The 12558-nt window shown below is 43.1% G+C and overlaps 1 long non-coding RNA gene across 1 annotated transcript in view; it reads right to left on the bottom strand.

The window, feature by feature from the left end:
- Positions 1-242: 242 nt before the first annotated feature.
- Positions 243-12558, bottom strand: part of LOC113929298 — a 52810-nt gene continuing 40494 nt past the window's right edge. The window contains exons 2-4 of the long non-coding RNA XR_004820094.1: positions 4622-5475; positions 4442-4511; positions 243-1039 (exon numbers count right to left, since the gene is read on the bottom strand). This is a non-coding gene — a long non-coding RNA (uncharacterized LOC113929298). The remainder of the gene's footprint in view (positions 1040-4441; positions 4512-4621; positions 5476-12558) is intronic.

Here is a 12558-nt window from a genome sequence, read left to right as displayed (position 1 = left end):
TGTGTTGCAGAAGTGTGATGTTATCAAATATTATATAAACCAACAAACCTAAGCACAAAAAAAACAGAGTTCTTAATCCTATGAAAACTAAATCAAATGCTTTGAAAAGACGGAATGACAACAACAAATGAAACAAACGATTGTGCCGATGATGTGCCAGGTCCTGTTCTAAGCACTTCATACATATTGTGTTCATTCCCTATTGCTGCTGTAACAAATGATTACAAATTAGTGGCTTAAAACAGATTTATTCTCTTACTGTTGGATAACTCCAAAATGGTCTTAAGGGACTAAAATCCAGGTGTCAGCAGGGCCACATTCCTTCTGGAGGCCCTAGGGGAGAATCCGTTCCTTGCTTTGTCCAGCTTCTGGAGGATGCCCACACTCTTTGGCTTATATCCCCCTTCCGGAAGTCATATCACTCCAACCTCTGCTTCAATCAGCCCATCTCCCTCTCTGATTCTGACTCTCCTGCTCTCTTCTTTCCCTGATAAGGATCCTCCTGAAAGATTCCTTATGATCTCCCATCTCAAAATACTAACTTAATTACATCTGCAAAATCTTGTTAGGTAACATACTCCCAAGTTCAGGAATTAAGACATGTATTTCCTACAAACAAGGACATTCTCCCATATAACGGCAATATAACCATCAAAATCAGAAAATTCACATGGTACATTACCAACCCCATTCAAATTTTGACAGTTGTTCCAATAATGTCCTTTATAGTAGAAGAATCCAGTTATAAACCATATATTGCAATTAACTGCCATGTCTTTTCAGTCATCTTTAATCTGGAATAAGTCCATGACCTTTACTTGGCTTTCATGACGGTCACAATATTGAAGATTACAGGCCAGTTGTTTTGTAGAATGTTCCTCATTATGCATTTATCCAATGTTTCTTCATTCTTTTATTCAGGAGTATCCAAGTGATGAAGTGATGCTGTGTTCCTTTTAATGCATTTGATCCGATAATGCAGTATTTATTTGTCCCACTACTGATGTCATTCACTTGAATCACTTGACTGAGGTGGAACCTGAAAGATTTTTACACTGTGAAGCTGCTCTTTTTTTCCTTTGTAGTTCATAAGTATTTTGTAAGGAGGTATTTTGAAACTAGGTAAACACCCTGTCATTCATCCGACACTCAATCCATTCATTCTTTATCTCCATAAGGACTCATAGTTTTATTCATGGGTTATAATCTATTGATATAACTACTTTAATGCCACAATTCTGCCAGTAGCATCTACCTCAAACTGGCTTGATATACTTCCATCATTCTTTAAGTACCTCCTTGCTTCTGAAGCACAAGATGTTTGGGATCCTCTTGTACTTTCCCTGGCCCAACCCTGGAATCAGCCATTTCTCCAAGGAATCCTAGAGTCCTTTCAGTGGAGCATGGGATTGGAAACCAAGATCTGGGCACTAGGTAGCACGCTCATCACTTCTGGATTCCTATAGTGCACAGAACTAGGGAATATGTGTTACATGCATATTTCTATATCTAATATATGGAAAACCACCAGCCACACTGACATCTCCAATTCCAAACCAACCCCCACAAGTTCTTTCTAGTTTTCTACCTCTCCATACTGGGTCAAAGGATGAAGCATTACTTTGCCTACATGTATTAACTCACTTAATCTTTACAACAATCATATGGTTTAGAAAATAACATTGCCAGCCTGATCATCCACAAACACTGTATCGTGTATTTCAAACGGCTCAAGAAAAAAGGTCTATATACTCCACTTGCAACTTTTCTGTAAGTCTGTAATTGTTTCAAAACTTTTAAAAGTTTATGCTAAAAATATTCTCTGTTGGATCAACAGACTATGAGATACAATAGTGTTCATAGTATTCCCAGTAATCTGAATGTGATAAAAGCATTCATATATTTTCCAACCTGGGGGAGGAGAGGAGAGAATGAGAGAAAGGAAGGGACGGGATTTTAATCTAAGAAGTGTGGGAGGTGGGAAATGTGACCCACATGGCCTTATCTTTAACAACCTAGGCTGGTGGGTCAGAGCTGCAATCTTCAGTGTGACACTTCATTCATCATTTACATATGGCCATTTGACAACCATCCAGACCTGAGGTCCACTCAAGAGCTGGAGGATCCTGATTAGCTAATCAGCCATCTTGGCTGGGACACAGCCCATCAATGTGACAGAACATATTAGCTTAAAACTAACCACTAGATGAATTTCTTCAGGCTTATCCAGCCCCCTCAGTGTGAGAAAAACAGAAACATGTGACAACTCACCGGGATCTCTCTCTGGTCCAACTCTCTTTACAGACAGACAAACCCAAACACAGAGTGGTTAAGGAATTTGACAAGGTCTTACAGCTATGGAGTGGCAAGACTCAAAAAACCCTCAGCTTCCCATCCACATCATCAATGGCCTGCCAAAATTGCCTTGTGTGCTCACTGCCTTTGTCCTATGTAGCAACAGACTTCACCAAGGGACAATGGAAGCCCTCTTGATTCTAGGGGATTAGGGCTGGGAGTTGTTTGGTTAGTTACTAAAGTCCATCAAAATGGGAAAGCCCTAAAAACTGTTATGTAAATACCTAAAACATTTTATTTGATAGTTTTTCTTTGCAACTTGTTCTCCTGATTAGAGTTCCACAGTGTTTTTCTTGTATAAGTCAGAATCCATCATCTCTGATCTCCACTTTGTGTTTCTTTAAAGAGGAGTTACAACATAAAGACATTTGTCGAATAATATGAGTGCAGAACCATTCTAGATATTAATCATTTTTCCTCTTTTTTTAAAATTGTCTCATCCAGGGGCACCTGGGCGACTCTTGTCAGTTAAATGTCTGCCTTCAGCTCAGGTCATGATCCCGTGGTCCTGGGATCGAGCCCCACATTGGGCTCCCTGCTCGGCGGGGAGCCTGCTTCTCCCTCTCCCTATGCTCCTCCGGCCTGCTCATGCTCTCTCTCTCTCTCTCTCAGATAAATGAATAAAATCTTAAAAAAAATAAAAAAATAAAATAAAATAAAATTGCCTCGTCCATATATAATTCAGTAGCAATTTTAATAGATGTGTGACTTGGGCAAGTTCCTGTTATAACCTCTTTGTGTTTCAGTTGCCCTTCCTGCAAAGGGAGACAATCCAGGCTCATCTTGCATTTGCTCAACCCCAACCCTGGAATTAACCATTTCTCCAAGGAATCCTGCCTCCTTTCAGTGAAGAATGGTATTAGAAACCACGATCTGAGCACTAGGTGTACTCATCACTATTGGATTCCTGCTGTTCCCAGGTCCTCACAGGAGACAGCTAAGGAGTGTATATTATATACATATATATATTTCTATAACTCTTTGCATATATTGAAAACCATGAGTCACACTGGTATCTCCAATTCCAAACCAAGACCACAAAGTTTGTTCTAGTTTTCTGTCTTCCCGTATTTGTAACTCCCTTCTCCAACCGTGAATAAGTTGGCTCTCATTATCCTTACTATATTTACTTATCTGGCCAACACTCCTGTATGTAACCAACCAGTATTATTTCCACTACCTTCCTCGCCCCATGTGGACTCTGTCACCTCATGCTTAGTCACCTTTCTGCCACAGACAACTTCCACCCCTAAGTGGGCTCTGACACCCCCCACTGGGCCAATTCCCTGCATGGACACACTTGTTACCTTGCTCACATTCTGATATCCTATGTCAAGCTACTCTTCTTCAGCCTTGGTCCACTCAGGCCCTGCCACCAACTCTGGGCTACTGTGGCTTCCCTCCTTCTTTTGGAGTAGATGCCAACTTTGCTTTGTATCACCAATGAGTTTAGGATTGAACTGTTCAGAAATAAAAGGGGAGGAGGCAGGGGAAGAGCCCCTCCTTTGTTTTTAATGCCTTTTCTGACACAGTAGAGACTGTCAGTAGGGTCAAGAAACAGAAGGCACTGTTGGCATTAAACAAGGTGGTTTGGAGCTTCACATCTTGACCTGTAGTATGTAGGGGAGATCACTTCCAGATTTATTTATCCCCCAAATTGTGTTGTCACCAAAGGACACTGATAAATTCTTCAATGAGAAGTCTCTCAGCATTCAAATATTCAATCGCTATTATTGTCAAGATCACTTATTGGTAGATATTGTTTCCTTTTTCACTTCATTCCTTCATTAGCAGAGAGGCCTTACCTGCCCCATGTTATGGTGCTTAGCTCTTTATGCATTTCTGATACACTCTCGAAGGCCTGGTACACAGGGATTTGATGCAATTATTAGTGCTGCCTTAGAAGCCAGATAGACTTGTGTTCAAATCACTCTATCAATAATTTGAATTTTATAAGAATTAAAGATAAATATATAGATCTTTAAAATAAGGTGTGTGTATGGACACACACGCACACGCACACACTCACTCACACCTGCCACATGGTAAAGCATTCTCTAAGGCTTTATACTCCTACCAGGCTTACCTTCTTGACAAAGTCTCAAATCTGTGCATGTGTTCGTCTGTCCCTTTGTTCACTGGTCTTCCTTTGAGACCTGAGACCATGACAAGAATTTCAGGCATGTAAAAACTGATCAATAACAACAGTTCTGAAAAACCAGAAGATTGAACTAACTTCTCAGTGAACTTGAAATTAATGCATCACCTGTTATTCTCAGAAGTCTTGGATCCATTGGTACCCCCAATGGTATCATCCCAGCGGCATTCTCATTAGAACTAACATGGTATTTAAGAAGAGGGAAGGGAGAAGCTGCACTCCGTAAACCTGCTTCTCTCTGTGCTCAGTTTGCCAAGAGTTCATCCTGCCACCTCCTCATGTGAAAGTCCTTCCAGGTCCTGGCTTACATAACTCATTCTCTCTCAACCACTCATCGTTGGGTTGTGAGGATGCCCTGTCCCCTCCATGTTTCAGAGGCCATTCTGAGGGAACGAGAATGGGGAAACCTGCAAAAATATACTCGTCCAGTCTGCCCCAGTGAGCTGGAAGAAAATCTCAATTTGTTGCCATGTAAAAATCTTCTGTGGTCTCCCGCACGATGCTCTTGTCTTTGAACCCCTTCTGTGGAAACTGCTTTTACTTCAGTTATTTTATTGTAATTTTATTGTGCAAAATCCTCCCTCTGATTTCACTGGAGTCTTGTGCAGAGTGAAGTATAGCCTCTCCGTCCTGTGATGAGATGGAAATCGTTATCCTTGCCCCCATGACACCAGAGGAAAATGGGAAACTGCACTTGTGTAATCATCATTGTACACATCATATAAGAGAGGTACAGAATCGCTTCCTTTTTAGAGGGTTTAATTAAAATCATTACTTAAAAATAAGCCTTGTGACAACATCATGATTGGGCTATTTTCAAACTGTAGAACACCTATGAGAATTCCGGGTTCCATGAGAAAAGTGTCTCTTCGTAGTTCATGCATGTATGTTTGCAGGCCTCCAAGATGCAAAGAACTCTGTTAATCTTCTGATATTGGCTGCGCTGATTATTTTATGGTTGTCTAAAAATGAGAGGCATATCGAAATAATTTAATATTTTGTAATATTTTAGAGGGTCATTATAAGACATCCTCTTTTACTCAAAAGGATTAAATAACCAAGTCTATGTTTTTTATTACTGATTTCTACGATTAAAGCAAGTACATATAAGCTGAGCTGATTGCAATATAAAGAATTATTCTCTTGGGTGCTACTTGTATTCATTCTCTTTCTACATTTTAAAAACCCATTCATCAATTACTCTGCAGTAGTACCAGGAGTTAGCATGCACATATTATCTTCTCATATTCCATCACGGTCTTCCAAGATCACGCGTATGCGTGTGGGGATGTACACACCCGCCCACACTCACAAACACATACACACACATGCAGGCACTTATAATGGCATCCAAACATATTTACCCGTAATTACATTCTAGGCACTTTATCGAACAGATAATTTTTCATTCATTTGTGGAAGCTGAAAAGAATCCATGCTACTGTTTGGAGTCTTAAAGCAAACTGTAATCTTATAAACAGTGAGGTGAACCTCAGAGGCAGTAGTCTTTTGATATGCAGCATAAGTGAAATGCTGCATAATATAAAATGATGGCGCTATTAATCCTACAGCACTGGTGGTGCCCAGCGCCCCCCCCCTTTGCTATTGATACCAACCCCATTGTCTCTGGCTTTAAACTTCATCAGTATGCAAACGGAGTGTCACTATGATGGGTGGTAACTTGGTTGGATGCACTTTCTACATTTCTGGCAAATGAGTATAATTATTTTCAGAGCTGCGGGCAACTCATGCATGTTTTATCCTCCATCTGGACCAGCACGGTACACAATAGTGATAAAAGATGATTTTCCCCCTTGGATGTTCACAGGCCATCATCGACACAGTCCTGATGAAATGGCCATGTATCCCCTAGCAGCTCTATATCTGCCACAGCTTGACAACAAAATTATTTCCCCATAGTACTCAAACACTTCAAATATTCAAGCCCTCTGTGCATATATTTGTGTTTTGAAGCATTCAGCGTTAACATAATGTGGTAATTTATAAACTGACAAATTAACTATGCAGAAATCACAGAGAGGCCTTATGAGGTCTGCAAAGCAGCAGAAAAGAAAGCAGAAGCTTTTTGCGCTCTGTAATAATAATAATCCTATCAACTGTCGCAGATTGCCCGGCCTCCCATTGTTAGTACTGCGCGCTCTCGAGCTTGCTTACTGTAGGTGATATCACCCGAGCCGTCTTGCCTCAAACCTCACCAACCAGGAGGCTCAGCTGGGGCTCGAGGTGCCCTCCTTCTCTGGGTCTGGGGCTCGTAGGGGAATGGGACACCAATAAAAAAAAAAAAAAGGCAAGTTGCCTATATTGATCACTTGGAGCCAGAAATGGTTGTGTGGGATGGAATTTGGGGAGGGTGAGATTTGCCTTCAAGACGGGAAGGGAATTTAGGACTGGCAAAATCGATAACAGCAAAACTGAGATTATGCATGTGAGAGTACGATCGGCCTTCTTTGTTTCATGCTTATAAAATCATTTTAATGATTAAAATCCATCATCTTGCTAGCCTGCTTAGCAAGCGCTGGCGATCCTCACAGACCTACTATTGATCCTCAGACAGACAGCTGAATGGAGGTAGCATTCATCAAAGGACGCAAAAGAGTGCATTTTCACTTTTATTGTATTAGCTTAATTCTCTTTCAGATAAATTAAAGACTAATTTTGCTAGACCAAGGGGAGAGTCTATGGATCTTCTGCTGCCCCCATCTGTTTAACATGTAGATTCTTAGAAGGCAGAATTCATTTTTCAGAGACAAGAAAGTATTTACAAATTCTTTGCAAAAACACAGAACATTCCTTCACGATATGCCAAATCAGCCTCTCCTCCTTCCTTCTCCACTACACCCAGCTCTGCACTCCACCTCCCCCAGTCAGTGCACGTGTGCGCGCACTCACACGCGCGTGCACGCACACACACACACACTCACACACACACACACACACACACACACACACACACACACTGTCCTTTAAATGGTATGTACCATGCTACGAGGCCTACCAAACATCAGACACTCTTTATCAGCAGTTGTGCCAGGGTCTCCATGGCAACAGTATAATAGATTTGCCCTTATTCAATCCCAGAGGCCACATTGAAGCGCGATGCAAAATTTGCTGGGGCCTGAATTCCTTTCAAGCCATGGCTCATGTGTCAGGAAACAAGTCAATGCACAGACAGCGCTGCACAGAAAGATGGAGAGGAACCTTTTCTCTCCACTGCTGTTTGCTCACAGTGACATTCAGAAACTCAGGCCCTTCTAGATCTCATTTCTGTCTTGTTTTCTAGTTATTAATTCACTTCTTGGGGTGGAGAGGAGAGTGGGGGAGGGGAGCGCCAGGCTTTGCAATAATAAACTGCCAATGAAAGTGCAAAGCAAGCTGCATAAAAACGAAGCGTGCGTCTCAGCCTCCAAGGTTATGTAGGATTCAATATGGCTGAAGCCCACCACGGCAGCGGACACAGTTCTGGGGTGGGAGGCACCCTGGGGCCAAGCGGGGCTGAGCAGCCCACACCACCTCCTTGACCCACACCGGAGTGGTATTTTGTGATACCCAAGTGACCTTCCCCGGGGAAGCAGAGGCAGAAGAATGGACAGATGCCCTTGTCCTAAAGCCAATCTCGCCAGGCAGGAAGAATTCCCGGGAGCTCGCACCTGAAGTACACTGTGGCTAAAACAAGCACAGCTTAAAAGTTAAACAATCATTTGTTTCAGGTTTATTTTAATCATTAGCTTTGGGACTTACAAGATGATTACTTTGTGGGTTAATTATTTTCTGTGCTTGGCTTTCCAAACCTAATTGCTCAACTTCATTATTGTACATAGCGATCCATAGCTGGTTCCTAAAATTACCTGTCCAAATATTTTCCCTTTTGATTATCATGGAGAATTTGCTATTTTTCTCCCTGACTTGGAACTTTGCAGAAATGACTTCGTTGGCAGACACTTGTGTGATTTTGAACTAGAGACATCATGGCCATGAGAAAAGACTCAATCGCTGATAGGATTCCAAAGACGGTTCTTAAGCGGCTTTGCCCAGATGAAGCCTGATTAACTTCAGGGCAGTGGTTCTCACACTTTAATGTGCATAAAAAGCACCTGGAGTTTTGTTAAAACAATTTCTTGAACGCTGTTGCCAGAGACTGTGACTTGGGAGTCTCAGGGGTAGGGCCCAGGAGTCAGCATTCCCAGCAAAGTCACAGATGATGCCAGCACTGCTGGTCCAAGGGCCGAGTGAGTCTCAGAAACCACAGCTTTCAGCCATTCTCCAGCAGGAAAAGTTCCTCAACCTCAGACTTAAAGTTTATTTTGACTGTTTACGGTAACTTTGACTTCGATACTCTTCTAGAAGGGCATTATTTGTCATCCTAGCAGAATTACCCCCTTCTCCAGAGGATCAGACCCGCACTTTCACCCAGCACCTGGGGACACAGCGAGGACAGAAACCACGGGTAAGAAAAAGTCGTCAGGAGATCGGGATATATCCTCAGGCCTAACACTATGCCTGCCACACATCAGGGCTTGATCGGTATTTTTTTTTTTAAATGAATACATGAGTGAGTAAATATGATTGAATTGCAAGGCTTCCGTATTTCAGGAAAGAGATCTTAAGTCAAGGATCTGGTGTTCTGTGTTCTATTTAAATTGAAATCAAGTCAAATGTCATAGATCTGTTTTTAAAAGTGGCATATGAATTTTTGTGGGGGAGATTAAATTGTACTTTAAAATCTTCTAGGAGGCTGGAGCCATAGGATGAATCACTGTAGAAAGCAAAGTCCTTTTATAATTAAAAACATTACTCTCTAATTTATCTAGTTTTATAAGTTTGGGTTTTCTTCAAGTGGGAAACACTGCATTTTCACTTCAAGACTCACCAGCTTTGCTTCTTACTGCACAAAAGGGTGTATTTCTGCCTGATGTTTCAAACTTGGAATCATCGTTTATTTCTTTTCATTTCCCGTTCCTGCTGATTTGACCCTAAAATCTTGAGTCATTTTAACAAATAATCAGTTTCAACAGCAACAGAAGGTGGAGTCAATAATATATAACACTGACTTAAGATGATTCTGCTCCCTTTGACCAGAGTTTGGTTACCTGTGCTAAGTGAGTTATGCGCTAGAAAATGACACCTGGGCAGGGGGAGGAGGGGAGGTAAACTGAATTACAGCACGTGCTTTGTGAATTACCTCATCTACGGCGAATTCATGATAAGATAATGGCAGTGTTTTTCACCATACTTTACAGTATGTCTTCAGTTCTGAGTTTTTTCTTCCCAGAACAAGGCCAAGGGCACGGAAGTGAGCAGCCTCTTAGGCAGGGAGCCTAGCCGGCCCTTTCTGCCCTTCCAAGCAAGCGAGGTGCAGTGGGGACAAAAAGCAGATTTCTCTCTCCCACCCTGCCCCTTGCTTCAGTCCTTGAATAGTATCATCCCTCATGGGCTGGTGACAAATAAAATTCTCTTAAAATAAATCCAAATATACAGAACTGTAGAATTGTTATAAACTAGATCTTTGAGAGGGTGGATCTCGATGCTTCCTTTTGCCAGAGAAGGGAGATCCCAAGATCATGCAGGTAGTCAGTGGCAGAGATGGGGCGTGAGCCCAGTGCCTACACTCTGATAGAAGTCCCAGGACACCTACCCCATGCTGTTCCAGCCTGTTTGCCCTCCCTGGAAGGGAGCCCATCACACTGCGTGAGTAGATGTCCCCTCCCACACTCCCCACCTGCTGCAGGCTACCTAGAAGGGAGCATGAATGCAGAGTGCTATCAACAACTTCCAATTCAACAAATATTTATTGAGCACCTGCTGTGTGCCTGGTGCCACACTGCACTGTGACAACACCAGAATGAAAGGACACAGCATTTTATTACAAGGTGGTTACAACCAAGTAAATCTATTTTTCGTCACTTTACAATAGCTGTCTCCTCTGTAATGCTTTGCAAACTGGTCTATGCCCCAGTATGTCCGGAGCCACAGGTTAAACTGGTTGTTACTTCCTGATGTTTCCATTTTCCTTGATTCTAAGTACACTCTTTCCTTGATTTTATGACAGAGATTTTTCTAATTCACGCTTTAAGCTTCGGAAATGTGGATGGAGGCCTCTGACAGTCAAAGTGTGCACTACATTGGTGCTGTCCTCTGTCATTTTCTTTCTTTCTTTTCTGAGATACAGATTGAGCTTCATCTTCGAATGATACCTTAGAATTGAGGAAAGCAAGGAATTTAAGTCGGTATTTCTAATGTTAACTCTTTTAGGCCACTGCACAATAAGTCAGTTTTTAAAAGGTAAACAAATACCTCAACCAAGTCCCTCCTTTGTGGAGAGTGCTTTAGGCTCCCCCACCAGAGGCTCTGAATTCGGACTTTCAGCTGCTCTGTCACTGGGAGCACTTTGGGGGGTGGGGACCAAGAAGCCCCGGTTGAGATGAGGCAGTGTTTTGAGGTGCCAGAGTGAGAAGAGGAAAACATCTGCAGGACCAACATGACGCCGAGCGTTCCAATCAGACCCTGGACCTGAACACGAGGAGACAAACACTTCCAGATGCACTCGCCCGTTTTCATTTTACAAACATTCCTCTCCCGAGGAAAGCTGGTCTGTCATTCCCTGCGGTATTGTTGCGTTCTTCCACCTTGCCCCTCGCCTCAGTTCTTTGTGACCAACACACACTCCGGACCCTGCCTCTTCTCGCTGTCCTGCTCGGCCACCTGTCCAGTCCTGCGTTTGGCAGTAATGACCAACAGACCGTGCCTTTCTTGCCGAGTGGAGCTGCTGCTCTGTGGACCATTGTTTGTGGGGCCACACTGCTGTCCCCATCGCTGCCCCTATAGGATGGACACTCATCAACAGCTGTGAGAGGCTTCCCATCCTGGCCCATAGAAAAGAAAGGCCTAGAAAGGCTTCTCAGAGCATCAGTTCAGAGGTCCCGCAACCAGCCAAACAATACGCGATTATTCAACAGCTCCAATTCATTTTCCTCTGCTCCTCCCCCACTGTTACCCTTGAGAGAAAACTAATTTGCAGAAAAAAAGCCCCTGCCAGCTAACTTCTCCTCCTAAATGTATGATGACCCCCGAACTCTTGTCTCTGTGGGTACTTATTCTCATAGTAAATGCGCAGAGTTCTGAAAAGCCGTCTTCTCCTTTAAAAACCTCCCTCCCCCATCTTAGGCAGGGAGATGCTTTCTTTTCCTTTTATTCTTTGCTTCTCTTTTTAACGTGTGTGCTGAAATTGGCACTTTCTCTTTTCAGTTCACTCCCTTCCTGGGATTAATGCAGGCAGCAATGGAGAAATGTGCACAATTTTTCCAGTCTCTGCGCTAGGCGAACCCATGGGTGATGGATTAAATGTAACAGGCTCTACCTTACATATCACTATTTAAGTGAAGCGCCGTGCGGCTGGTGATGCATGGTGTCATCCAGAGCGCCCTACACAAGCAGGGGAGCGCGGCTGCCTCCACTGTTGTCTGAGTAAATAATGGGGCTAATGGCATTTGGTGCAAATGAGACGCCTATAGAACTCATAGTGCTTGTTGATCTCCTTCGTATTTTTCTTTGTCAAGAGCCTGCTTCAGCAGTGTGGCCTGCCTTCGCTATCCGGGGGAGGAGGGAAGGTCTCCGGGAGTTCAGGATTTTGTAACTAATACTGAACACCAGCGAGAATGGATGCCAAGGTCGGGTTAAGAATAAAGAAAATTGATTTGGAGGTCAGGGTCACAATGTGAAAGGCCCTGGATGCTGCCAAAATATTTTCATTATGCTGTTTTTGTTATGGAAAAGACCAGGCCTGCTGAAGGAGGAGAAGAGATGGGAGGTGAGGCTGGAGAGAGGGAGTCTGGGAGACACGAGGGGAATCAGAACTCTAGGATTTATGGGCTGTGGGTCCCCAAGTTTCATCTACCTGGCGCTTGCCTCCCTTGGAGAAGCGCGTGGATGGACAGACACTGATCATCATGTTCTCCCCCCACAGGATGGGGCAGTTCTGTACTCTCTCTCTCAGTCTCTCTCTCTCCTGCGGCAGAGACGCTGGAGAC

This window comes from Zalophus californianus, chromosome 5 (genome assembly GCF_009762305.2).
Source record: "Zalophus californianus isolate mZalCal1 chromosome 5, mZalCal1.pri.v2, whole genome shotgun sequence".
NCBI classification, from domain to species: domain Eukaryota; kingdom Metazoa; phylum Chordata; class Mammalia; order Carnivora; family Otariidae; genus Zalophus; species Zalophus californianus.
This window is presented reverse-complemented; position numbering and strand designations above follow the sequence as displayed.